The 27,263-nt window shown below is 40.6% G+C and overlaps 1 protein-coding gene across 1 annotated transcript in view; it reads left to right on the top strand.

Annotated features, from left to right (window-relative positions):
• The window catches only part of KLRG1 (killer cell lectin like receptor G1), a 55,828-nt gene that overhangs the window by 16,530 nt on the left and 12,035 nt on the right, over positions 1-27,263 (top strand). The window lies entirely within an intron of this gene.

Raw genomic sequence — 27,263 nt, 5'->3', positions numbered from 1 at the left:
TAGACCTCCAACCTCCAGACCTATGAGAAAATAAACTTCTCTTGTTTCAACCACTCAGTCTATAGCATTTTGTTATGGCAGCCTGAGCTAAAACATTCCTATTTCAAAACTTTTATAGAATCTTAATGTATGTTTGTAAGTAGGCATTTTTGTATAGATAAGTGTTCTCTTTCTCAGCTTTTAGAATGTATTCTATTTTACTTATAATTGAAGGAGCAAAACAAAATATACAAATTTTTGCCATTTAAAAGTCCTATTTTTAGAGCAAAATATATTTTTCTATTTTTCAAGGATTTTTCTTTTTCAAATCCATTATAGATAAAGAAATAAGGCAAGCTCCTTTCCAAATAAATGACAAAGAGCTTGGTATTTCTGGTAAGTATCGCCATTTAAGAGGAGCTTGCATTTTTAGTCCGTAATTTTCTCCCCTGTTCTTGTCCTTTTTGACCTTCTTGTCAAATGACAGTGAAAGGAAGGGGTGCTTTGTCTCTGCTGGAAATTCCCACTGTGGAGAACTGGCTCTACTGACCCTATCACCAATGCACAAGACAAATGAGCCTAGGACCCCTTTAGGCTTTCAACCCATCTACCTCTCAAGCCAAATCCCCAGAGTTCATTGTTCCTGTGGTTTCCTTTCACCAGCCTTGCAACTATCCCTCCGTGAACAGCTTTCCCGAGTGCAGCAGGCTGCGTGCTCATCCTTCCTGAGAGTGCATGCTGAAGAACACAACTCGCTTCCTTGGATCTCAATAGAATGTGTGCTTGAATAAACTTTTATTTTACCATGTAAAAAACAAAAAAACAAATATGTGTTATTGGCCAGGCGCCGATAACACACATTTTTTAAAAAAATTATTTTTTTACACATTAAAACAAATTATTTATCATTATTTTCATTTTTATTTTGTCCTTGCCAAACAGTTTAGGAGAGGCTTTTTTCCAGCATTATTGAGATGTAACTGACAACTAAAAACATAGATATTTAAGATATACAACTTGATGTTTTGATACATGTGTGCATTGAGAAATATTACAATCAAGGTAATTAACATACTCATCACATTTTTTTTTCATAATGAGACACTTAAAATCTACATTCTTTTTTTTTTTTTTTTGAGACGGAGTTTTGCTCTTGTTACCCAGGCTGGAGTGCAATGGCGCGATCTCGGCTCACCGCATCCTCCGCCTCCTGGGTTCAGGCAATTCTCCTGCCTCAGCCTCCTGAGTAGCTGGGATTACAGGCACGTGCCACCACGCCCAGCTAGTTTTTTGTATTTTTAGTAGAGACGGGGTTTCACCATGTTGACCAGGATGGTCTCGATCTCTCAACCTCGTGATCCACCCTCCTCGGCCTCCCAAAGTGCTGGGATTACAGGCTTGAGCCACCGCGCCCGGCTAAAATCTACATCCTTAGCAAAATTTAAGGATACAGTACAGATTGTAAACTGTAGTCACCTAGCTATACATTAGATCTTCAGAACTTATTCATCTTGCATAACTGAAACTTTGTACTTTTTTTTTTAAATTCTGCTAACACTATATTTTCTTAGTGGCTGATGTTGCTTAAGTACCTCTGGTTTTTCATGTGAATAGTTTATCTTCTGTTAATACATCTTCTAAATACACCCACTCTGTTTTACTTGCTGGCAATTTATTCTAGTTGTTCTCTCTGTCATATCTCTCTGTCATATTAAATGAAAATACTGTTAATTTAGGTCTACTTGATCTCATTCCTAATATACAATACAACAAAATGGATGTTGTGTTCTTAAGGGGACCTTCATTCTATCCCTTTCCTGTTATTCATTTGGGCTTTGACAAATTTATTCCAGTGGAAATCTATCTAGAGCTTTTTCACAAAACAAGCTTTTTTAACAGTAGAAAAAAATTAAGAAATAAAGCATTTGTTCTGAGTTTTTAAATTCATCTACTTAGAAGTTTTGGGATCTGCTTTTTTTTTTTTTTTTTTTTTTTTTTGAGACGGAGTTTCGCTCTTGTTACCCAGGCTGGAGTGCAATGGCATGATCTCGGCTCACCGCAACCTCCGCCTCCTGGATTCAGGCAATTCTCCTGCCTCAGCCTCCTGAGAAGCTGGGATTACAGGCACGTGCCACCATGCCCAGCTAATTTTTTGTATTTTTAGTAGAGACGGGGTTTCCCCATGTTGACCAGGATGGTCTCAATCTCTTGACCTCGTGATCCACCTGCCTCGGCCTCCCAAAGTGCTGGGATTATAAGCTTGAGCCACCGTGCCCGGCCTGATCTGCTTTTCTTTAAAGTTAAAATAATAAATCCTAAAACTTTACTTAATATTATCTCCTTGAAACAACTTTTCTTTTAAATTAAAAGGTCACAAATTCACGGAACTTCCCATTTATGTTTCTAGGTTTTATTTATCTTCCTATGCTATTTCTTAAGCAAACAGATAGGCCCATTCTTATGAAAGCACATATTTCAGCTAGTTCACACTGATGGGCTTTCAAGAACCATTGTTGCCAACAGAAACAGGGAAGAGCTATGGCCTATATCTCAAAACTCTACATTCCCATATAGTTTACAATTTGTCCACCAGGACCATCCCAGGCAAATGCACACCAGATGGGAGCTTCATTCCCAGGTGCGCTCTGGTTTCTCACCAGGTGGAATTCTCAAGAACCTCTTTTGCTTCTTTAGCACTTGGCCTTGATCAGAGGCAGAGCAAACAGGTTTGCTCTAGATATTCTGTTCTTGGGTTCTTCATTAGCTTTGCCTGGACGTCCAAGCTGAGAGCATCTCCCTGTTCCAGCATCATCACTGGAGGTCAGAAGTCTGAAATGAGTCTCAGCTAAAATTAAGGCGTTGACAGAGCTGCATTCTTTTCTGGGGGTCCTAAACAAGAAATGCTTTTCTTGCATCTTCCGTCTTCCATGGCTGATCAAGTCTCTCTCACGATGTCTTCTGTCTGGTTCTCGAAACTTTGTGCTTTTTAACCAACAGTCTCCATTTTTCTCTCCCTCCACCTTCTGACAGCCAACATTTTACTCTCTGCTTCTATTAGTTTAACTATTTTATTTATTTATTTATTTATTTATTTGAGACGGACTTTTCGCTCTTGTTACCCAGGCTGGAGTGCAATGGTGTGATCTCGGCTCACCGCAACCTCCGCCTCCTGGGTTCAGGCAATTCTCCTGCCTCAGCCTCCTGAGTAGCTGGGATTACAGGCACGCGCCACCATGCCCAGCTAATGTTTTGTATTTTTAGTAGAGACAGGGTTTCACCATGTTGACCAGGATGGTCTCGATCTCTTGACCTCGTGATCCACCTGCCTCGGCCTCCCAAAGTGCTGGGATTACAGGCGTGAGCCACCGCGGCCCAGCTTATTTACTTATTTATTTATGATGATGGGGTCTTGCTGTGTCACCCAAGTCAGAGTACAGTGGTGTGATCATAGCTCACTGGAGCCTTAACCTCTTAGGCCCAAGGGATCCTCCCACACCAGCCTCCTGGGTAGCTGGTACCACAGGCATGTGCAGCCACACCCAGACAATTAAAAAAATTTTTTTTTTTTTGGTAGAGACGGTCTCCTTACTTTGCCCAGGCTGGTTTTTAACTTCTGGGCTTAAGTGATCCTCCTGCCTTGGCTTTCCAAGATGTTGGGATTACAGGCATGTGCCACCACACTTGGCTGAATTTGACTACTTTAAATACCATGTATAAGTGAGATTACACAGTACTTGTATTCCTATGTCTACTTATTTTATTTATTATAATGTCCTCCAGTTTCAGCATATTATCACAAATGCCAAGATTTCCTTTTTAAAGACTGAATAGGCCAGGCTTGGTGGCTCATGCTTGTAATCCCAACACTTGTGGGAGGATCACCTGAGGTCGGGAATTCGAGACCACCCTGACCAACATGGAGAAAACCTGTCTCTACTAAAAATACAATAAATAAATAAATAAATAAATAAATAAATAAATAATTTGGACGTGATGGCATATGCCTGTAATCCTAGCTACTGGGGAAGCTGAGGCAGGAGAATTGGTTGAACCCAGGAGGCAGAGGTTGCAGTGAGCTGAGATGGCACCCTTGCACTCCAGCCTGGGCAACAATAGTGAAACTCCATCTCAGAAAACAAATAAGGCTGAATGATATTCCATTGTGTATACATATACTCATCTACTGACAAATGTTTAGGTGATTTTGCATATCTTAACTATTGAGAATAGTGTTTCAATAAGCAAGTGAGTGCAGGTATCTCTTTGAGATACTTATTTCATTTCCTTTGGGAATATACCCAGAAATGGGATGGCTGGATCATATGGTATTCTATTTGGAATTTTTTGGTAATGTCTCCATACGGTTTTGCAAAATTACTGTACCAATTTACATTCCCACTAACAGCATACAAAGTTTATTTTCTTTTTTTTTTTTTGAGACAGAGTTTCGCTCTTGTTACCCACGCTGGAGTGCAATGGCGCGATCTCGGCTCACCGCAACCTCCGCCTCCTGGGCTCAGGCAATTCTGCCTCAGCCTCCTGAGTAGCTGGGATTACAGGCACGTGCCACCATGCCCAGCTAATTTTTTTTGTATTTTTAGTAGAGACGGGGTTTCACCATGTTGACCTGGATGGTCTCGATCTCTTGACCTCGTGATCCACCCGCCTTGGCCTCCCAAAGTGCTGGGATTACAGGCTTGAGCCACCACGCCCGGCCCCAAAGTTTTCTTTTTCTACATATCCTCTCCAACACTTATTTTATTTTATTGAGATGGAGTTTTGCTCTGTTGCCCAAGCTGGAGTGCAATGGTGTGATCTGTGCTCACCACAACATTTGCCTCCCAGGTTCAAGTGATTCTCCTACCTCAGCCTTCCAAGTAGCTGGGATTACAGGCATGCACCACTATGTCCAGCTAATTTTGTATTTTTAATAGAGATGGTGTTCCTCCATGTCGGTCAGGCTGGTATCGAACTCCTGACCTCAGGTGATATGCCTGCCTTGGCCTCGTAAAGTGCTGTGAGCCACCGCACCCAACCCCCAACACTTATTTTTTTTTGTCTTTCTAATAATAACCATTCTAACAGATGTGAGGTGATATCCCATGATGGTTTTGACTTCCATTTCCTTGACTATTAGGGATGTTAAGTATCTTCTCATAAACCTGTTGGCCATTCATATTTCTTCTTTTGAGAAATACTAAGATCCTTTGACTATCTTTTTGAGATAATTATTTTATTTTTAGGGGCTATATATACACAAAAGTGAAATTACTGTGTGTGTGTGTGTGTGTGTATATCTATCTATCTATCTATCTATCTATCTATCTATCTATCTATATATAAGGCTATTAAGTTGTATGAAACCAGGCACAGTATCATGCGGCTGTAGTCCCAGCTACCTGGGAGACTGAAGCTGGAGGATCGTTTGAGGCCAGTAGTTTGAGACAGCCTGGTCAATATAGTGAGAACTGTGTTTAAAAAAAAAAAAGGTTTGTATCAGCCATTTACATATTTTGAACAGTAACTCCTTATCAGATATATGGTTTACAAATATTTTATCCCGTTCTATAGATGTTCTTTTTCCTCTGTCAGTTGTTTCCTTTGAAGTGCAGAAGTTTTTAGTTTGATGTAATATCATTTGTCTATTTTTACTTTTGTTTTCTGTGTTTTTGGTATTATATCCAAAAACTCATTGCCCAGACCAAGGTCAAGAAGCTTTCCCCCCTGTTTTCTTGGAGTAGTTTTATAGTTTCAGCCCTTATGTTTAAGTCTTTAATATATTTTAAATTGAATTTTTTTATATGGTATGAGAAAAAGTTCAGTTTCATTCTTCTGCAGGTAGATATCTGGTTTTCCCAACACTATTTATTGAAGAAACTATCCTCTGCCTTTTGCATGCTTTTGGCATCCTTGTCAAAGATCATTTAACTGTAAATGCATGGATTTGTTACTGGGTTCCTATTCTCATCCGTTGGTTTGTATGTCTGTTTTCATGTCAATATCATACTATTTTGATTGCTGTAGCTTTCTGATATATCTTGCAATCAGGAAGTGTGATGCTTCCAGCTTTTTTCTTCTTGCTCAAGATTACTTTGGCTATTTGGGGTCTTTGGTGGTTCCATATAAATTTTAGGATTATTATTCCTATTCTATAAAGAACGCCGTTGAGGGCCAGGAGCAGTGGCTTACGCCTGTAATCCCAGCACTTTGGGGGGCCCAGGCAGGCATATCACCTGAGGTCGGAAGTTTGAGACCAGCCTGCCCAACATGGAGAAACCCCGTCTTTACTAAAAATACAAAATTAGCTGAGCATGGTGGCGCATGCTGGTAATCCCAGCTACTCAGGAGGTAGAAGAATTGCTTGAACTCAGGAGGTGGAGGTGGTGGTGAGCTGAGATCACACCATTGCACTCCAGCCTGGACAACAAGTGAAATTCCATCTCAAAAAAACAAAAACAAAACAAAACAAAGAAACAAAAACCAGAATGCTATTGGGTGCTGGATGCAGTGGCTCATGCTGGTAATCCTAGCAATTTGGGAGGACAAAATGGGTGGATAAGCTGAGACCACCCTGAGCAACAAGGTGAAACCCTATCTCTACTAAAAATTAAAAAGTTAGCCGGGCATGGGTGGCACATACCTGTTGTCTGAGCTACTTGGGAGGCTGATGCAGGAGAATCACTTGAACCCAGGAGGCAGAGGTTGCAGTAAGCTGAGATCGTGCCATTGCATTTCAGCCTGGGTGCGACAGAGCAAGACTCCGTCTCAAAAAAAACCAAAAAAACAAAAAAACCAGAATGCTATTGGGACTTTGATTAAGATTGCATTTAACCTGTAGATCACTTTGGGAGTGCTGTGGTTCGAATGTGTCCTCTCAAATTAATATGTTGAAACTTAATTGCCAGTATGATAGTATTAAGATGTGGGACTGCTGGGCATGGTGACTGATGCCTGTAATCCCTGCACTTTGGGAGGCCGAGACAGGTGGATCACGAGGTCAGGAGTTTGAGACCAGCCTGACCAACATAGTGAAACCCCGTCTCTACTAAAAATACAAAAATTAGCTGGGCATGGTGGCACATGCTTGTAATCCCAGCTACGCAGGAGCCTGAGGCAGGAGAATCGCTTGAACCTCGGAGGTGGAACCCAGGAGGCTTATGTTGCTGTGAGCTGAGATTGTGTCACTGCACTCCAGCCTGGGCAACAGAGCAAGACTCCATTTCAGAAAACAACAACAAGAAAAGATGTGTGACCTTTAGGAGGTGATTGGATCATGAAGGCTGCCCTCATCAATGGGATTCATGACCTTATAAAAGGGCTGGAGGAAACCGGGTAGACCCCTTTTGCCTTTTTGCCTTCTTCCCATATGAGAACAAGTGTTCATTCACTCTGGTGGGCATAGCAATAAGGTGCGATCTTGGAGGCAGGGACTGGCCTTCATCAGACATTGAACCTTGATCTTGGACTTCCAGAGAACATGACAAATAAAATTACCCAGTCTTAGGTATTTTCTTATAGAAGCACAAATGGACTAAGACATAGTATGGACATTTTAACAGTAATAATTTTTCCAATCCATAAGCATGTGATATCTTTCCATTTATCCATGTCTTATTTAATTTCCTTCATTAATGTTTTATAATCCTCAATGTGTAAGTTTTCCAATTCAACTCTTTGGCTAAGTTTATTTCTAAGAATTTTATTTTATTTTTCTTGCCATTATAAATGGTATTACTTTAAAATTTTCCTTTTCAAATAGTTTATTGTATATAGAAACATTATTGATTTTTGTATGTTGATTTTATATCCTGCAACTTTACTAGCTCTAATACTTTTTTACTGAGTCTTTTAGTTTTCTATATAATTGTCTTCTGCAAATAGATATAATTTTACTTCTTTTAAATTTGGATGCCTTTATTTCATTTTCTTCTCTAATTGCTCTCTCTAGGATACCCAGTACTATGTTGAATGGAAATAGTAAGAATGGCATCTTTTCCTTTAACCAGATCTTAGAGGCAAAACTCTGTTTTTTTTTTCTGTATTGATTGGAATGTTAGCTGTGGGCTTTTTCTATATAGTTTTTATTATATTGAGGTACATTCTCTCTATACCCATTTTTGAAGAATGGTTATTATGAATGAATGTTGAATTTTGCTACATGCTTTTTCTGCATCTATTGAGATGATCAAGAGGTTTTTCTTTCATTATGTTAGTGTGGTGTCTTATATTAACCGATTTGCTAGTATTAAACCATTCTTACATTCCGGGGATAAATTCCACTTGGTCATGGAGCATGAGCCTTTTAATGTGCCGTTTGGTTTATGGGTGTTTTATTGAGGATTTTGCATCTGTGTTTATCAAGGATATTCGTCTGTAGTTTTCTTTTCTTGTGGTATCTTTGGTATCAGGATGTTGCTCGCCTCATAAAATGAATTAGGAGGCATTTCCTCTTTTTTTTTTTTTTTTTGAGACAGAGTCTTGCTCTGTTGCCCAGGCTGGAGTGCAGTGGTGCGATCTAGGCTCACTGCAAATTCTGCCTCCCAAGTTCAAGCAATTCTCCTGCCTAAGCCTCCAGAGTAGCTGGGATCACAGGCATCTGTCACCATGCCTGGCTAATTTTTAAAATTTTTTTAGTAGAGACAGAGTTTCACCATGTTGGCCAGACTTGTGTCAAACTCCTGACCTCAAGTGGTCTGCCTGCCTCAGCCTCCCAAAGTGCTGGGATTACAGGCATGAGCCACCACAACCAGCCACCTCTTCTATTTTTTGGAAGAGTTTAAGAAAATTGGTGTTAATTTTTCTTTAAATTTTTTGTAAACTATCCTTTGAGTCATCTAGTCCTGGGTTTTTCTTTATTGGTAGAGTTTTGAATACTGATTTATTCTCCTCATTTATTATTGATATTTTTAGGCTTTCTAGTTATTCTCAATTCAGTTTCAGTTGGCTTTATGTTTTTATAAATTTATCCATTTCTTGTAGGTTATCCAACTTGTTGGCATATAATTATTAAGTGTTTCTTATGCTGCTTTCTATTTCTGAAGCATTCATTCTAATGCCTCCTCATTCATTTTTTATTTTATATGTGTTTTCACTCCTTTTCGCTTTTCTTTTTCTTTTGAGACAAAGTTTTGTTCTATTGCCTAGGCTGGATGCAGTGGCACAGCCATGGCTTACTGCAGCCTTGACTTCCCAGGCTTGAGCAATCCTCCCAACTCAGCCTCCCGAGTAGCTGACACTACAGGAATATACCATTGCACTTGGCTAATTTTTGTATTTTAGTAGAGATGGAGTTTTACCATGTTGACCACTCTGGTCTAGAACGTCTGACCTCAGGCAATCTGCCCACCTCAACCTCCCAAAGTGCTGGGATTACAGGTGTGAGCCACCGAGCCCAGACTTTTTTTCTTAGACTGTTTGTTGATTTTCTCTTTCCAAAAAATCAACTCTTGGCTTTGTCAATTTTCTTCTATTGTTTTCTTTTCTTTATTTCATTTATTTTTGTTCTAATCATTATTATTTCCTTCCTTTTGCTAACATTAAACTTAATTTGTTTTTCTTATTCTGGTTTCTTTTTTTTTTTTTTTTTTTTTGAGACAGAGTTTCGCTCTTGTTACCCAGGCTGGAGTGCAATGGTGCGATCTCGGCTCACCGCAACCTCCGCCTCCTGGTTTCAGGCAATTCTCCTGCCTCAGCCTCCTGAGTAGCTGGGATTACAGGCACGTGCCACCATGCCCAGCTAATTTTTTGTATTTTTAGTAGAGACGGGGTTTCACCATGTTGACCAGGATGGTCTCGATCTCTCGACCTCATGATCCACCCGCCTCGGCCTCCCAAAGTGCTGGGATTACAGGCTTGAGCCACCGCGCCCGGCCTTCTTATTCTGGTTTCTTAAGGTGTGAAGTTAGATTGTTTATTTGAGATCTTCTTTTTGAATATAGATATTTACTGCACTAAAAGTTCCTCTTAATATTGCTTTTAATGAATCCTATAAGTTTTGGTATTTTTTGTTATCATTTTTGTTTGTCTGCAAATAGTTTTAAAATTTTCCTTTTGATTTCTTCTTTGTCTTTTTTTTTTTTTTTTTCCCAAGATGGAATCTTGCTCTGTCACCCAGGCTGGAGTGCAATGGCGCAATCTTGGCTCACGGCAACCTCCGCCTCCTAGGCTCAAGTGATTTTCCTGCCTCAGCCTCCCGAGTAGCTGGGATTACAGGGATGCACAAATATGGCCAGCTAATTTTTGTATTTTTAGTAGAGATAGAGTTTCACCATATTGCCCAAGCTGGTCTTGAACTCCTGACCTCAGTTGCCTTGGCCTCCCCAAATGCTGGGATTATAGGCATGACCCACCATGCCCAGCCTGATTTCTTCTTTTACCCAGCGGTTATTCAAGAATGTGTTTTTAAATTTCTATATAAAGGTGGATCTTCTCATTTTATTAGTTATTGATTTTTATTTCATTCCATTATAATTGAAAGAGTTAGATATTTAGAATGATTTGTATCTTCTTACACTCATTACAACTTGTTTTGTGACCTGACATGTTAGCTATCTTGGAGAATGTTCTCTGTGATCTTGAAAAGAATACTTTTCTGCTTTTGGGTGAAAAGTTCTGTATATATCTGTTGGGTCTGTTTGGTCTATCATTGTTTAAATCAACTATTTTTTAAAATTTATTTTTTGTCTACATGTTCTATTCATTATTGAAAGCAGAGGTAGTGAGGTCTACTAATGTTATTTTATTGCTATCAGTTTCTCCCTTCAAATCTATCAATATTGGCTGGGCGTCGTGGCTCACGCCTGTAATCCCAGAACTTTGGGAGGCCAAGGCAGGTGGATCACTTGAGGTCGGGAGTTCAAGACAAGCCTGGCCAACATGGTGAAACCCTGCCTCTACTAAAAATGCAAAAAATTAGCTGGGTGTGTTGACAGGCGCCTGTAATCCCAGCTACTCAGGAGGCTGAGGCAGGAGAATTTCTTGAACCTGGGAGGCGGAGGTTGCAGTGAGCAGAGATCACACTACTGTACTCCAGCCCGGAGACAGTGTGACTTCATTACAAAAAAAAAAAAAAAAATCTATCAATATTTATTTTATATATTAGATTCTCTGACATTGGGTGCATATGTATTTGTAATTGTTATGTATTCTTATTGAGCTGACCTTTCTATTAATATAAAATTATCTTCTTAGAAAATGTTTTTGACTCAAAGTTTACTTTTTTTTTTGAGACAGAGTTTCACACCTGTTGCCCAGGCTGTGGTGCAATGGCCAGCATCTTGGCTCACTGCATCCTCTGCCTCCTGGGTCCAAGTGATTCTCCTGCCTCAGCTTCCTAAGTAGCTGGGATTACAGGCATGTGTCATCATTCCTGGCCTATTTTTTTTTTTTTTTTTTTTTTAAGTAGGCACGGGGTTTCACCGTGTTGGTCAGGCTAGTCTTGAACTTCTGCATTCAAGCGATCCACCTGTCTTGGCCTCCCAAGTTGCTGGGATTACAGGCTTGAGCCATTGCACCTGGCCACCTTTTTTCTATTTGATGATTTTTACAGTGAATTGCTTTGATTCTTTTCTGTAATACTTTGTGGTTACTTTGAGTCTGGAATAAAATAACTTGGAGTTAAAATAATCTCTTTTGAGTTGATAATTTAATTGCATACAAATCTGTGTGGTGTTACTTTCTCTGCCTTAACTTTGTGTTTTTGAATTAAGAGTTTCATTCTCATCCTTTTGAGACAGGGTTTCACTTTGTTGCCCAGGCTGGAGTGTAGTGGCACAATCTCAGCTCACTGCAGCCTCTGCCTCCCAGATTCAAGTGATTCTCCTGCCTCAGCCACCTGAGTAGCTGGTATTACAGGTGTGCACCACCATGTCCAGCTAATTTTTGTATTAAGAATTTCATTCTCTTTATAGTGTGCATTGGCTAACAAATCTTTATTTTTCTTAAACTTTTATGTTAGGATTAAAACTAATTTATGTACCACTATTACAGTGTTATATGATTCTGTATTTGTGTATGTACCTTCACCAGGAGATTTATGCTTTCCCATTGCTAGTTAGCGTATTTCACGTTGCTGTTTAGCATGTTTCAACTTGAAGAACTTCCTTAAGTATCTCTTGTAAGGCAGGTCTAGTGGTGAGGAACTCTCTCAAGTTTTGCTTATCTAGAAAAATGTAATCTGTTCTTCATTAAAAATTGCTTTAAATGTTATATATATATATATATATTTTTTTTTTGAGACGGAGTTTCGCTCTTGTTACGCAGGCTGGAGTGCAATGGCGCGATCTCGGCTCACCGCAACCTCCGCCTCCTGGGTTTAGGCAATTCTCCTGCCTCAGCCTCCTGAGTAGAGGGGATTACAGGCACGCGCCACCATGCCCTGCTAATTTTTTGCATTTTTAGTAGAGACGGGGTTTCACCATGTTGACCAGGATGGTCTCGATCTCTCGACCTCGTGATCCACTTGCCTCGGCCTCCCAAAGTGCTGGGATTACAGGCTTGAGCCACCGTGCCCAGCCTAAATGTTATAATTATTTTTACATTTTTAGTAGAGATGAGTTCTCACTATGTTGCCCAGATGTGGGGTTCAAATGGTCCTACTGCCTCAGTCTCCCAAAGTCCTGGGATTGCAGACATGAACCACTGCACCTAGCCTGTCCTTCATTTTTAAACAATAATTTTTCTAGGTATATCTTGGTTGGCTGTTTTCTCTTTCGGTACTTTGAATATTTTATTCCTTCCTCTTGGTCTGTGAGGTTTTTGCTAAGAAATCTACTGATAGTCTTATATGTGATGAGCCAGCCCTTATTTCCCTCCTTCTTTCTTTCCTTCCTTCCTTCCTTCCTGCCTGCCTTTTTTCCTAGATGGAGTCTCACTCTGTTGCCTAGTCTGGAGTACAGTGGCATAAACTTGGCTCACTGCAACCTCTGCCTCCTGGATTCAAATGATCCTCCCACCTCAGCCTCCTGAGTAGCTGGAGCTACAGGTATGTGCCACTACTCTGGGCTAATTTTTGTATTTTTAGTAGAGACAGGGTTTCACCATGTTGGCCTGGGTGCTCTTGAACTCCTGATCTTAAGTGATCCACCTGCTTCGGCTTCCCAAAGTGCTGGAATTATACGCATGAGCCACTTCACCTGGCCTGTCCTTCATATATATATCTGCCCACCCTCCCCCTTTTTAAAAAATGACTTCTGTCACACACACACACACACACACACACACACACATTTAGATGGAGTCTCACTCTGTCACCCAGGCTGGAGTGCATTTTGTGCGATCTCGGCTCACTGCAACCTCCACCTTCTGGGTTCAAATGATTCTCCTGCCTCAGCCTCCCAAGTAGCTGGGATTACAGGCGCCTGCTACCATGCCTGGCTAATTTTGTTTTGTATTTTTCATAGAGACAGAGTTTCACCATGTTGGTCAGGCAGACCTTGAACTCCTAACCTCAGGTAATCTGCCTGTCTCAGCCTCCCAAAGTGCTGGGATTACAGGTGTGAGCCACTGTGCCTGGACTGTCTTTCATTTTTAAAAGGTAATTTTTCCAAGTATAGTATTCTTGGTTGGCTGTTTCTTCTTTCAGTACTTTGAATATATCATCCCATTCTCCTGGCATATAAGGTTTCTGCTGAGAAATCTACTGATAGTCTTATACGTGATGAGTCATTTTTCTCATGCTGCTTTAAAAATTCTCTGTTTAACTTTTAACAATTTAATTACACTCTGTCTAGGTGTAGACTTCTTTATGTTTAACCTACTTGGAATCTTTCAGGATTCCTGAATCTGGGTGTCTATGTTCTTCCCTCAATTTGAGTAGTTTTCAGTTACTATTTTGTTACATATGTTTTCTGCTTCTTTCTCTATTCTCCTTGTGGGACTTCTTTAATATGTATATTGGTTTGCACATTCATGTCCCCTAAATCCTGGAGGCTTTCTTTTTCATTCTTTTGTTTCTCCTCTGACTGGTTAATTTCAAATAACCTGTGTTTGAGTTTTGCTGAATCTTTCTTCTGTTTGATTGAGTCTGCTGTTGAAGCTCTCCACTGTGTTTTTTATGTTACTCATGTATTCTTCAGCTCTATAACTTCTGTTTGTTTGTCTATTTGAGTTGGTGTTTCACACTTTTGTCCAGGCTGGAGTGCAGTAGGGAGATCTCGGCTTACTGCAACCTCTACCTCCTGGGTTTAAGTGATTCACCTGCCTCAGCCTTCTGAGTAGCCGGGATCACAGGCATGTGCCACCATGCCAGGCTAATTTTTGTATTTTTAGTAGAGATGGGGTTTTGTGTTGGTGAGGCTGGTCCCAAACTCTTGACTTCAGGTGATCTGCCCACTTCAGCCTCCCAAAGTCCTGGGATTACTGGGATTCCAGGTGTGAGCTGCCATGCCCACACTCCCCGACTTTTTAAAAAATGATTTCTATCGGGAATGTTGGGAAGATGGCCGCCTAAGAACAGCTCAGGACTTCAACTCCCAGTGAAAGTGCAGAGGGTGAGTGGACGCCGCATTTCCAGACGAATTTTTATTGCCCACAGACCAGGAGATACACAGGCAGAGGGGTCGCCAGCGCCACTGTTCCAGCCAGTGTGGCTGTTTAGGCCCCCGCAGGGCTGATTTGGCCCACATGGCTGCTTTGACCACGCCCTGTTGCAGCGGTTCTCCGTACAAAAACCACTGGTCTGGGAGCCCTCTTAGCTGGCGATCAGAGCCCTGAGCCCAACCATCTGAAATAGCGAGCCAGGCCAGGAGATTCCTAGGCAAAAAATCCGCCAGGAGCTGGCGCCACTGTTTGAGCCAACTCAGTGAGTCACAGCATGGGAGATACCGGCGCCTTTTCAACAAGCAACTGGAACGCGGGGTCGTTCAACTTAAAAAATAAAAAAAAGACTCTGAGTCAGGGAGCCAGGTGATCTGGCTCGGTTGGTCCCACCCCCCACTCCCAACAACAACAACGAAAACAAAAACAGTAATTGAAAACACTCTGGGTTGAGATTTTCACAGTACACACAGCTGAACCTGGGACGGTCCAGCTTGGTGGGGGAAGGGTGTCCGCCATTACTGAGACTCTCCACCACTACAGAGGCAGGCCGCCATTGCTGAGGCAACCCGCCATTGCCAAGGCAACCTGCCACAACAGAGACAGTCCGCCATAACAGAGGCGGGGCCACCGTTGCCGAGGCAGTTCTAACTACACCCATATAAACAGGACTGCAGGGAAGAGCACAGGGCAGTTGGGCGGAGCCCACAGCAGCTAAGCAAAGCCTCTGCAGGCAGACAGTGGCTAGGTGGGCTGCTAGCTGGGCGGGGCAGACCTGAAAAAAAAAAAAAAAGACAGTAACACAACGGAAACTCATGAAGCCCTAACTCCCCAGGACAGAGCACCTGGGAACAAAAAGCGGTTTATGAGTTCAGCTGCAGCAGACCTAAACGTACCTGCCCAGCAGCTCTGAACAACGGAGCTCACAGCTCAGGACTTAAGCCCCAATAAAAGATAGACTGTCTCCTCAAGTAGCTCCCTGACCCGCATAGATCCAAAGAGTCACCTCATAAAGGAGAGAATGGACTGACAGTTGGTGAGCATCCTTCTGGGACAAAGATAGCAGAAGAGGAAACGGGCAGCAACCCTTACTGTTCTGCAGCTGCTGCAGGTGATCCTCAGGCAAGCAGGACCCGGAGAGGACCTCAGCAGTCCTACAGCAGAGGGGCCAGACTGTTAGAAGGAAAGCTTAAAACAGAAAAGAAGAGGCTGGGTGCAGTGGCTCAAGCCTGTAATCCCAGCACTTTGGGAGGCCGAGGCAGGTGGATCACGAGGTCAAGAGATCAAGACCATCCTGGTCAACATGGTGAAACCTCGTCTCTACTCAAAATACAAAAAATTAGCGGGGCATCGTGGCACATGCCTGTAATCCCGGCTACTCAGGAGGCTGAGGCAGGAGAATTGCCTGAACCCAGGAGGCAGAGATTGCGGTGAGCCGAGATCGCGCCATTGCACTCCAGCCTGCGTAACAAGAGTGAAACTCCATCTCAAAAAAAAAAGAAAAGAAGAAGTAACTTCAGAATCCACAAACTAGAAGCTCACTCAGAGACCGAATCTGAAAGACAGTAACTACAAAGACAACAGGTGGATAAACCCACAAAAATGGGAAGAAACCAGCGCAAAAAGGATGACAACTCCTGAAACCAGAACACCTCTCCTCCTAAAAGGGATCACAATTCCTCACCAGCAAGGGAACAAGACCAGATGCAGAAGGAGCGTGATGAAATGACAGAATCAGACTTCAGAAGGTGGGTAGTAAGAAACTACAGTGAGCTAAAAGAACATGTTCTAACCCAAAGCAAAGAAACTAGGAACCTTGAAAAAAGATTGGACGAAATGCTAACGAGAATGGATAACATAGAGAGGAAGATAAGTGAATTGATGGAGCTGAAAAACACAATACGAGAACTTCGTGAAGCATGCACAAGTTTCAACAGCCGAATTGATCAAGCAGAAGAAAGGATATCAGAGGCCGAAGATCAACTCAATGAAATAAAAAGAGAAGGCAAGAACAGAGAAAAAAGCACAAAAAGGAATGAACAAAATCTTCAAGAAATGTGGGACTATGTGAAAAGACTTAATCTACGTTTGATAGGTGTACCTGAATGTGATGAAGAGAATCAATCCAAGCTGGAAAATACTCTTCAGGATATTATCCAGGAAAACTTCCCCAACCTAGCAAGGCAGGCCAATATTCAAATCCAGGAAATACAGAGAACACTACAAAGATATTCCTCAAGAAGAGCAACCCCAAGGCACATAATCGTCAGATTCACCAGGGTTGAAATGAAAGAGAAAATGCTAAGGGCAGCCAGAGAGAAAGGTCGGGTTACCCACAAAGGGAAGCCCATTAGACTCACAGCAGATCTCTCAGCAGAAACCCTACAAGCCAGAAGAGATTGGGGGCCAATATTCAACATCCTTAAAGAAAAGAACTTTCAATCCAGAATCTCCTATCCAGCCAAACTAAGCTTCATAAGTGAAGGAAAAATAAAATCCTTTGCGAACAAGCAAGTACTCAGAGATTTCATCACCACCAAACCTGTTCTACAAGAACTCTTGAAAGAGGCTCTACACATATAAAGAAACAACCAGTACCAGCCACTCCAAAAACATACCAAATGGTAAAAGAGCATCAACACAATCAAGAATCTGCATCAACTAACCAACAAAACAGCCAGGTAGCATCAAAATGACAGTGTCAAATTCACACATAACAATACTATCCCTAAATGTCAATGGACTAAATGCCCCAATCAAAAGACACAGACTGGCAAATTGGATAAAAAGCCAAAAACCCATCAGTGTGCTATATCCAGGAAACCCATCTTACATGCAAGGATACACAAAGGCTCAAAATAAAGGGATGGAGGAAGATCTACCAAGCAAATGGAGAGCAAAAAAAAAAGCAGGAGTTGCAATTCTCATCTCTGATAAAATAGACTTTAAAGCAACAAAGATCAAAAGAGACAAAGAAGGACATTACATAATGGTAAAAGGATCACTGCAACAAGAAGAGTTAACGAACCTAAATATATATGCACCCAATACAGGAGCACCCAGATACATAAGGCAAGTTCTTAATGACTTACAAAGAGACTTAGACTCCCACACAATAATAGTGGGAGACTTTAACACCCCATTGTCAATATTAGACAGATCAACCAGACAGAAAATCAACAAGGATATCCAGGACCTGAACTCAGACCTGGAACAAACAAATCTAATAGACATTTACAGAACTCTCCACCCCAAATCCACAGAATATACATTCTTCTCAGCACCACATCACACCTACTCTAAAATTGACCATATAATTGGCAATAAATCACTCCTCAGCAAATGCAAAAGAATGGAAATCATAACAAACAGTCTCTCAGACCACAGTGCAATCGAGTTAGAACTCAGAATGCAGAAACTAACTCAGAACCGCACAGCTTCATAGAAACTGAACAACTTGCTCTTGAATGTTCACTGGATAAACAATGAAATGAAGGCAGAAATAGAAACCAATGAGAATGAAGACACAACATACCAGAATCTCTGGGACACATTTAAAGCAGTCTCTAGAGGAAAATATATAGCAATGAGTGCCCACATGAGAAGAAAGGAGAGATCTAAAATTGACACTCTATCATCAAAATTGAAAGAGCTAGAGGAGCAAGATCAAAAAAACGCAAAACCTAGCAGAAGACAGGAAATAACTAAGATCAGAGCAGAACTGAAGGAAATAGAGACACAAAAAACTCTTCAAAAAAATCAATAAATCCAGGAGCTGGTTTTTCGAAAAGATCAACAAAATAGACAGACCACTAGCCAGATTAATAAAAAAGAAAAGAGAGAATAACCAAATTGATGCAATAAAAAACGATAAAGGGGATATCACCACAGATTCCACAGAAATCCAAACCATCATCAGAGATTATTACAAACAACTCTATGCACATATACTAGTAAACCTGGAAGAAATGGATAAATTCCTGGACACCTGCATCTTCCCAAGCCTAAACCAGGAAAAAGTCGAAACCCTGAATAGACCAATAACAAGGTCTGAAGTCGAGGCAGCAATTAAGAGCCTACCACCCAAAAAAAGCCCAGGTCCAGATGGGTTCACAGCCGAATTCTACCAGACACACAAAGAGGAGCTGGTACCAGTCCTTCTGAAACTATCCCAGACAATCCAAAAGGAGGGAATGCTTCCCAAATCATTTTATGAGACAAACATCATCCTGATACCAAAACCCGGCAGAGACTCAACGAGAAAATAAAACTTCAGGCCAATATCCATGATGAACATAGATGCAAAAATCTTTAATAAAATACTGGCAAGCCAATTGCGACAGCATATCAAAAAGCTTATCCACCATGATCAAGTAGGATTCATCCCAGGGATGCAAAGCTGGTTCAACATACTCAAGTCCATAAACGTAATTCACCACACAAACAGAACCAAAGACAAAAACCATATGATTATCTGAATTGATGCAGAGAAGGCCTTTGACAAAATTCAACAGCCCTTTATGCTAAAAACCCTCAATAAACTAGGTATTGACGGAATGTATCTCAAAATAATAAAAGCTATTTACAACAAACCAACAGCCAATATCATACTGAATGGGCAAAACCTGGAAGCATTCCCTTTGAAATCTGGCACTAGACAAGGATGCCCTCTCTCACCACTCCTATTCAATATAGTACTGGAAGTTCTAGCCAGAGCAATCAGGCAAGAAAAAGAAATAAAGGGTATTCAAATAGGAAAGGAGGAAATCAAATTGTCTCTATTTGAAGATGACATGATTGTATAACTTGAAGATCCCATCGTCTCAGCCCAAAATCTCCTGAAACTGATAAACAACTTCAGTAAAGTCTCAGCATATAAAATCAACGTGCAAAAATCACAAGCATTCCTATACACCAATAACAGACTTAAAGAGAGCCAAATCAAGAACGAACTGCCATTCGCAATTGCTACAAAGAGAATAAAATACCTAGGAATACAACTAACAAGGAACGTAAAGGACCTCTTCAAGGACAACTACAAGCCACTGCTCAACGAAATAAGAGAGGACACAAACAAATGGAGAAACATTCCATGTTCATGGTTAGAAAGAATCAACATCATGAAAATGGCCATACTGCCCAAAGTAATTTACAAATTCAATGCTATTCCCATCAAGCTACCAATGACCTTCTTCACAGAACTGGAAAAAAACACCTTAAACTTCATATGGAACCAAAAGAGAGCCCGCATAGCCAAGTCAACTCTAAGCAAAAAGAACAAAGCAGGAGGCATCACACTACCGGACTTCAAACTATACTACAAGGCTACAGTAATCAAAACAGCCTGGTACTGGTATCAAAACAGAGATATAGACCAATGGAACAGAACAGAGGCCTCAGAGGAAATACAACATATCTACCACCATCCGATTTTCAACAAACCTGACAGAAACAAGCAATGGGGAAAGGACTCCCTGTTTAATAAATGGTGTTGGGAAAACTGGCTAGCCATGTGCAGAAAGCAGAAACAGGACCCCTTCCTGACACCTTACACCAAGATTAACTCCAGATGGATTAAAGACTTAAACATCAGACCTAACACCATAAAAACCCTAGAAGAAAATCTAGGCAAAACCATTCAGGACATAGGTGTAGGCAAGGACTTCATGATCAAAACGCCAAAAGCAATGGCAACAAAAATCAAAATAGACAAATGGGACCTAATCAAACTCCACAGCTTCTGCACGGCAAAAGAAACAGTCAGTAGAGTGAATCGGCAACCAACAGAATGGGAAAAAATTTTTGCAGTCTACCCATCTGACAAGGGGCTGATATCCAGAATTTACAAAGAACTAAAGCAGATCTACAAGAAAAAAACAAACAAGCCCATTCAAAAATGGGCAAAGGATATGAACAGACAATTTACAAAAGAAGACATACGGGAGGTCAGCAAACATATGAAAAAATGCTCATTATCACTGGTCATTAGAGAAATGCAAATCAAAACCACATTGAGATACCATCTCACACCAGTTAGAATGGTGATCATTAAAAAATCTGGAGACAACAGATGCTGGAGAGGACGTGGAGAAATAGGAACACTTTTACACTATTGATGGGAGTGTAAATTATTCAACCATTGTGGAAGACAGTGTGGCAATTCCTCAATGACCTAAAAATAGAAATTCCATTTGACCCAGCAATGCCATTACTGGGTATATATCCAAAGGATTATAAATCATTCTACTATAAGGACACATGCACACAAATGTTCATTGCAGCACTGTTTACAATAGCAAAGACCTGGAACCAACCCAAATGCCCATCGATGATAGACTGGGTAGGGAAAATGTGGTACGTATACACCATGGAATATTATGCAGCCATCAGAAACGATGAGTTCGTGTCCTTTGTAGGGACATGGATGAACCTGGAAACCATCATTCTCAGCAAACTGACACAAGAGCAGAAAATCAAACACCGTATGTTCTCACTCATAGACGGGTGTTGAACAATGAGAACACATGGACACAGGGAGGGGAGCACTACACACTGGGGTCCATTGGGGGGAAATGGGGGAGGGACGGGGGGTTGGGAGATGGGAAGAGATAGCATGGGGAGAAATGACAGATACAAGTGAGGGGAAGGAAGGCAGCAAACCACACTGCCATGTGTGTACCTATGCAACAATCTTGCATGTCCTTCACATGTACCCCCAAACCTAAAATGCAATTTAAAAAATAAATAAAAAATGATTTCTCTTTGCTCAACTTTTAGTTTTGTTAATACATTGTTTCCTTGATATCACTGAGTTGTCAATCCATGTTATCTTTAGCTTACTGAGCCTCTTTAAAACACTTTAACTTTGAATTGCTGGGCCATTCATACATCTCCATTTCTTTCTTTCCAGTTGGTCACTGGAAATTTATTGCATTTTTTTGGTGATGTCATTAAAAAAATTTTTTTTAATGTTCCTTATAGCCTTGCAATGGTGTCAATGCAATTGAAAGAGCAGCCATCTTTAAATGCCTGCAAGGGTGGTGGCTGGGTGAGGTGCATGGTGCACTGGGTCAGCATTGGACTGGAGACTGGTGGGGCACATATGGGAACTAATTCTATAGGGTATGTCATGGCATTGGGTCTGATAGGTGGGTGCACACACGCAATGCTGGGCTTGGGGTGAATAAACAACATTCGCCCTGGTTCCAGAGGATGTGACTGAGGCCCTGGTTTTGGCGGGGGTGCAGCAGTGTGAGTTCTGGGCAGCTCCATTAGCTGGTTTCAGCATTTGTGAAGGCTGTGGGGATCCTTGGCAGTTAAGGTCGTATTTGTGGCAGTGGGGATGGCTGCTAGAGTCCTGAGTGGCAAAGGTTGCATGGGTTCTCCTGCTCTCCTTTTCACCTTGCGAGGAAGTCACAGCTGATGGTATTCCTCTTGGTGTTGAGCTGTGCCAGCCTGGGCAATGGGGTTACACAGGTAAAATGCTTTCTACACTTTTCTGCATGACCATCCTCAGTTTTTGTGCTTCACTGAGTTGCATCAGCTTTTTAATTGTACTCCAGAACTCTCCCAGAGCTATTGTCATCAGCGGATAGTTGTTAAATTGTTGTCGTTTTGTGGCTATGTAAGGACTGGTACATCCTCGTCTGCTGTCTTGCTGTTTCAGTCCTCTAGCTCAAGCTTATTAGAAGTTTATCAGTCTTAATCTTGTCAGAGAACCAACTTTTGGCTTTCTTATTTTTTCTAGTCTTTGTTTTGTAATTTTATTAATTTTGCATTTAAAAATTCTGTTTTTTACTTTGGTTTTAATTTGCTCTTTTTTTAACCATCATAAATTGTAAACTTGGATTATTTATTAAGTTTTTCTTTTCTATTCATTTAAAGTTACAGTATTCACTCTAAGACTGTTTTAGCTGTGTTCTATACATTTTCATATTCTATTTTCATAATCATTTAATTTAAAATATTAAATTTTTAAATGGTTTTTATCTTTAACCTATGGGTTATTTGAAAGTGTGTGTTTTAATTTCCAAATATTTAGGAATTATCTAGAATTTTTTCCTTGTTGCTGATTTCATTGTAGTTATAAAATATATGTGTAAGATTTTAATATTTTGAGATATATTATAGCGGAGTATGTAATATATCCTTGTGAACATTTTATTTATACCTAAAAACATGTATTCTTTAATTGGTGAATGTCATTTTATTGGGTTAATTTAATTTGGTCAATGTGGTTGATGGTGGTGATGAGATTTTTTTATACTATTACTGAATTTCGTTTAATAGTTTTATCAATTATAGAGAAAAGGTTTTTAAAATATTCAACTATGATTATAGATGTTTATTTTTCTTTAACTCAGTTTTTGCTTCATATGTTCATATGTTTTAAAGTTCAAAATTAGGTGCATACTTATTTATAGTTGTTATATGTGCTTGATGCAGTCAGTGACTCATGTAATTATGAAATGTACTTCTTTACACTAATCTATTTTTGCCTTATATTAATATGACCACTTGTGGAAGGCTGAATAAATGTCTCTCCCCACCTCAAATACGTTAATATCCTAATCCCTTGAGCTTATAAATATGTTACCTTTTATGACAGATACTTCATAGATAGGATTAAGATAAGAATCTTGAGATGGAGAGATTATGCTGGTGTGTTCATATGGGTTCGGTGTAATCATGAGGGTCCTTATAAGAGGGAAGCAGTACAGTCAAAGTCAGAAAACAGAGATGTAACAGTAAAAGCAGAGGCTGGAGTTACATACTTCGGAGGTGGCAGAAGCTTCAGGACATCAGCATTTCTGCCCCTGACCCCCTCCCCTTTGTTACCCCAGTATAGGGCAGGACCCTCTCTGGGGAAGGACTTAAGACCCACAATCAGAAAGGCAGGGGAAGATTAGAGTCTTGCCTTGAGGCAGATGAAAGGAGGGCAGGAGAAGTCCAGAGGCCTTCCCCTTGAGCCCTGACACGCTCAACATTATAAGAAAGGACTATAACAAGGGCCATAGGAGTTAAGAGCCAGGAACTGTGGATGAAAACCAATAAATAGATATATCATAATACCACCCCAGGGTTATGGATTTTGGGGAACAAACCTTAGTGGTTAGGTGCTTTTATCATTGTATCATATTAGGGGGTACATGATATCAACAAAATTCATCACTGGTGGTTCATGTAGTCAACCCTGTTCATGTGGCAAAAGTGGTATTTGCCAAGATTCTCTACTGAATAGTTACTGTTTTCTTTTATCCATACTTTATTCTTTGGAAGTGAGTCTCTTATCACTGACTACCCTCAAAGATAGGAGAGTTAAATTCCGTATCTTGAATGGGGATTAGCTACATATATTATTTATTATCTTCTGTAAGGAATATTTGTCACTTCTTCCCTATTTATTTACTTGTTTATTTATTTAAATCAGTATGGATTTATATATTTTTTCCCTTTGTGTTATAATTCAGTACTTTCATTTATTTTGTTGTTCATATTGCTCCATTGGGAACTTTTCCAGGTTGGTTCCTGTGTCCTGATATGCTTCTTCTTCTTCTTTTTTTTTTTTTTTTATAAACTTGCTTATTTTTTAACATTAAAAGACTAGAAGATCCTCCAAGTTTATTTTGTATTTTCCCTGTCCTGGCCCTAAATTAGCTATTTTTTCAAAGAGCCCTCGATTCCTGTGTTGCTTTCTGATATGATTTGGGATCTGTGTCCCCACCCAAATCTCATGTTGAATTGTAATCTCCAGTGTTGGAGATGGGGCCTGGTGGGAGGTGACTGGATCATGGGGACAGTTTTTCATGAATGGTTTAGTACCATCTTCCTAGAGCTGTTCTCCTGATGGAGTTCTCATGAGATCTAGTTGTTGTTTTTCTTGTTAGTGTTTGTTTGTTTGTTTGTTTTTTTTTTTTTTTTTGAGATGGAGTGTCACTCTGTCGCCCAGGCTGGAGTTCAGTGGCGCAATCTCAGCTCACTGCAGCCTTTGCCTCCAGGGTTCAAGCAATTCTCCAGCCTCAGCCTCCCTAGTAGCTGGGACTACAGGTGTGTGCCACCACGCTTGGCTAATTTCTTTTTGTATTTTTAGTAGAGATGGGGTTTCACCATGTTAGCCAGGATGGTCTCATCTTCTGACCTGGTGATCCACCTGCCTCCGCCTTCCAAAGTGCTGAGATCACAGGTGTGAGCCACCTTGCCTGGCCAATCTGATTGTTTAAAAGTAGGTAGCACCTACCCCGTCTCTCTCTTGTTCCTGCTCTGGCCATGTAAGACATTTCCCTTTGTCTTCCACAAAGACCGTAAGTTTCTGAGGCCTCCCCAGAAGCAGATGCCACTATGATTCCTGTACATCCTGCAGAATCTAAGCCAATTAAACCTAATTTCTTTATAAATTATCCAGCCTCCGGTATTTCTTTATAGCAGTGCAAGAATGCACTCATACACCTTCCTTTTTTAAAATGATCTTAATCATTTTTAAAGCATACAATTTAGTAGTGTTAAGTATTACTGTGGACTGAATGTCTCTCCCAAATTCATGTATTGAAGCTCTAATCCTCAGTGTGACTGTATTTGGAGATGGAGCCTTTACGGAATTAAGGTTAAATCAGGTCACAAGGGTGGGGTCCTGATCTGATAGGATTAGTGTCCTTTTAAGAAGAGACACCAGAGCCCACTCTCTTTCTCCCCTTGTGTACACACTGAGGAAGGGCCCTTGAGGATATAGTGAAAAGTCTGCAACTCACGAGGGATGCATTCTCCAAACACCAACTCTGTTGGCATCTTGATCTTAGATTTTCAGTCTGTGGAATGATGAGATAATAAATAAATTTCTGTTGTTCAAGTCACCCAGTCTATGGTATTTTGTTGTGGTAGCCCAAGCAAGGGAATATAAGAATATTCACATTATCGTGCACCACATCTCCAAAACTTAATCACACTGCAAAACTGAAACTCTGTACCCATTAAGCAACTTGCTTTTCCCTCGAAACTTCTGTCAGAAACCATTGTGCTTTCTTTGTCTATGAGTTTAACTACTTTAGATACCTCCTATTCTAAGTGGAATCCCACAGTATGTGTCTTTTTGTGATCACTTCATTTTACTTAGTATCATGTTTTCAAGGTTCATCAGTGTTGTAAAGTATGACAGGATTTCCTTTCTAAGACTGAATAATATTCCATTGTAGTTATAGACAACATTTTGTTTGTTTTGCCTTCATCTTAAGGGTGTGAAAATTTGTTCTCACAGGCAGCTAAACTATTGTTGACTTTTTTCGGTTAGTGCTGCTAAGCAATGCGTCACCTCTGTTCTCTCTGTTCAGCTCTTGGCCCTGCAGGAACTATCTCAGCTTGGACTTGCAGAGTTCTGTCCTGTCTCTGTGCAGCCTAGCACTTAGCCACAGACATATGGGGAATTCCCACATGGTCTTCAGGGTCTCTCTTGTGAATTACCCTGCCCTGCAAATTCCAGCCATTTAAGCAGCTCAAAACTCCAATCTCTGCCTCCTCTTTTTAGTAAGACTGCTGTTCTGTTAAGAATTCGTTTTTGCGCTCTGTACTAGAAAGTGGTCCAAGAGGCCAGGCACAGTGGCTCATGCCTGTAATCCCAGAACTTTGGGAGGCCAAGGCGGCCAGATCACCTGAGGTCAGGAGCCTGGCCAACATGGCGAAACCCCATCTCTACTGAAAATACTAAAATTAGCTAGGTGTGGCGGCAGGCACCTGCAATCCCAGTTACTCAGGAGGCTGAGGTAGGGTGAATTGCTTGAACGTGGGAGGCGGAGGTTGCAGTGAGCCAAGATTGCGCCATTGCATTCCAGCCTGGGCGACAGAGTGAGACTCTGTCTCAAAAAAGAAAGAAAGAAAAAGAGAGAGAGAGAGAGAGAGAGAGAGAGAGAGAGAGAGAGAGAGAGAAGGAAAGAAAGAAAGAAAGAAAGAAAGAAAGGAAGGAAGGAAGGAAGGAAGAAAGAAAGAAAGAAAGAAAGAAAGAAAGAAAGAAAGAAAGAAAGAAAGGGTGATTCTAGATAGAAAGCTGTGGCGATCATAGCACTCACCTTTGTGTGTTCTTTCAAGGATCACAGTGCTGCCTGTGTGTTCCTGAAAATAGCTGCCTCGTGTATTTTGCCATGTGTAATATAATATTTTGATTGGAAAGTAAGTCTAATGCCATTCTGTCATAGCTGGAAGCAGAAATATATTTATTTTTATTAATTTGTACTCCCTGTTTCTCTTCTCTTTCTTTGATCCTTATACAGTCTATCCTGATGATCTTATCCATTCTTGAGTTTTAATACCCTATTTTCCTTACACTTTATTAACTTTTAACATTTTATTAACTTTTAACCTACTAAAAATAAGTTACTAAGATGTTAGAATGTATTCGTTTACTTTGCTCTTCTTTTTAGTTATCTTTGCGTGTAAAAATAAGATAACAAAGAGAAAATGTCATGGAATTTCTGACACTGCGAAGGGTAAAGACGATAGCACAATTCAGACAATGTTTTGGGGAAGGCATGGTTATGTCTTATTCACAAACATATATCTAGGCAATAGTCAGTTTCTCCCGTGATTCCAGGCATAAGCACCCAACAGTCCATTTCGTTATTGCTCATCACCGCCCCAAAATTCCAAGAAATGATGAAATCAGTCTCATTTGGCATACAGCTACTTTTTCAGAAGGAAACAAAGCAGAGAAAAAAATCTGAGATAAATTCATAGCTAGTAGCCACTCTCACTGTTATTCTAGCTTT

Source organism: Saimiri boliviensis, chromosome 7 (assembly GCF_048565385.1).
Source record: "Saimiri boliviensis isolate mSaiBol1 chromosome 7, mSaiBol1.pri, whole genome shotgun sequence".
In the NCBI taxonomy this organism is placed as follows: Eukaryota; Metazoa; Chordata; class Mammalia; order Primates; family Cebidae; genus Saimiri; species Saimiri boliviensis.
This window is presented reverse-complemented; position numbering and strand designations above follow the sequence as displayed.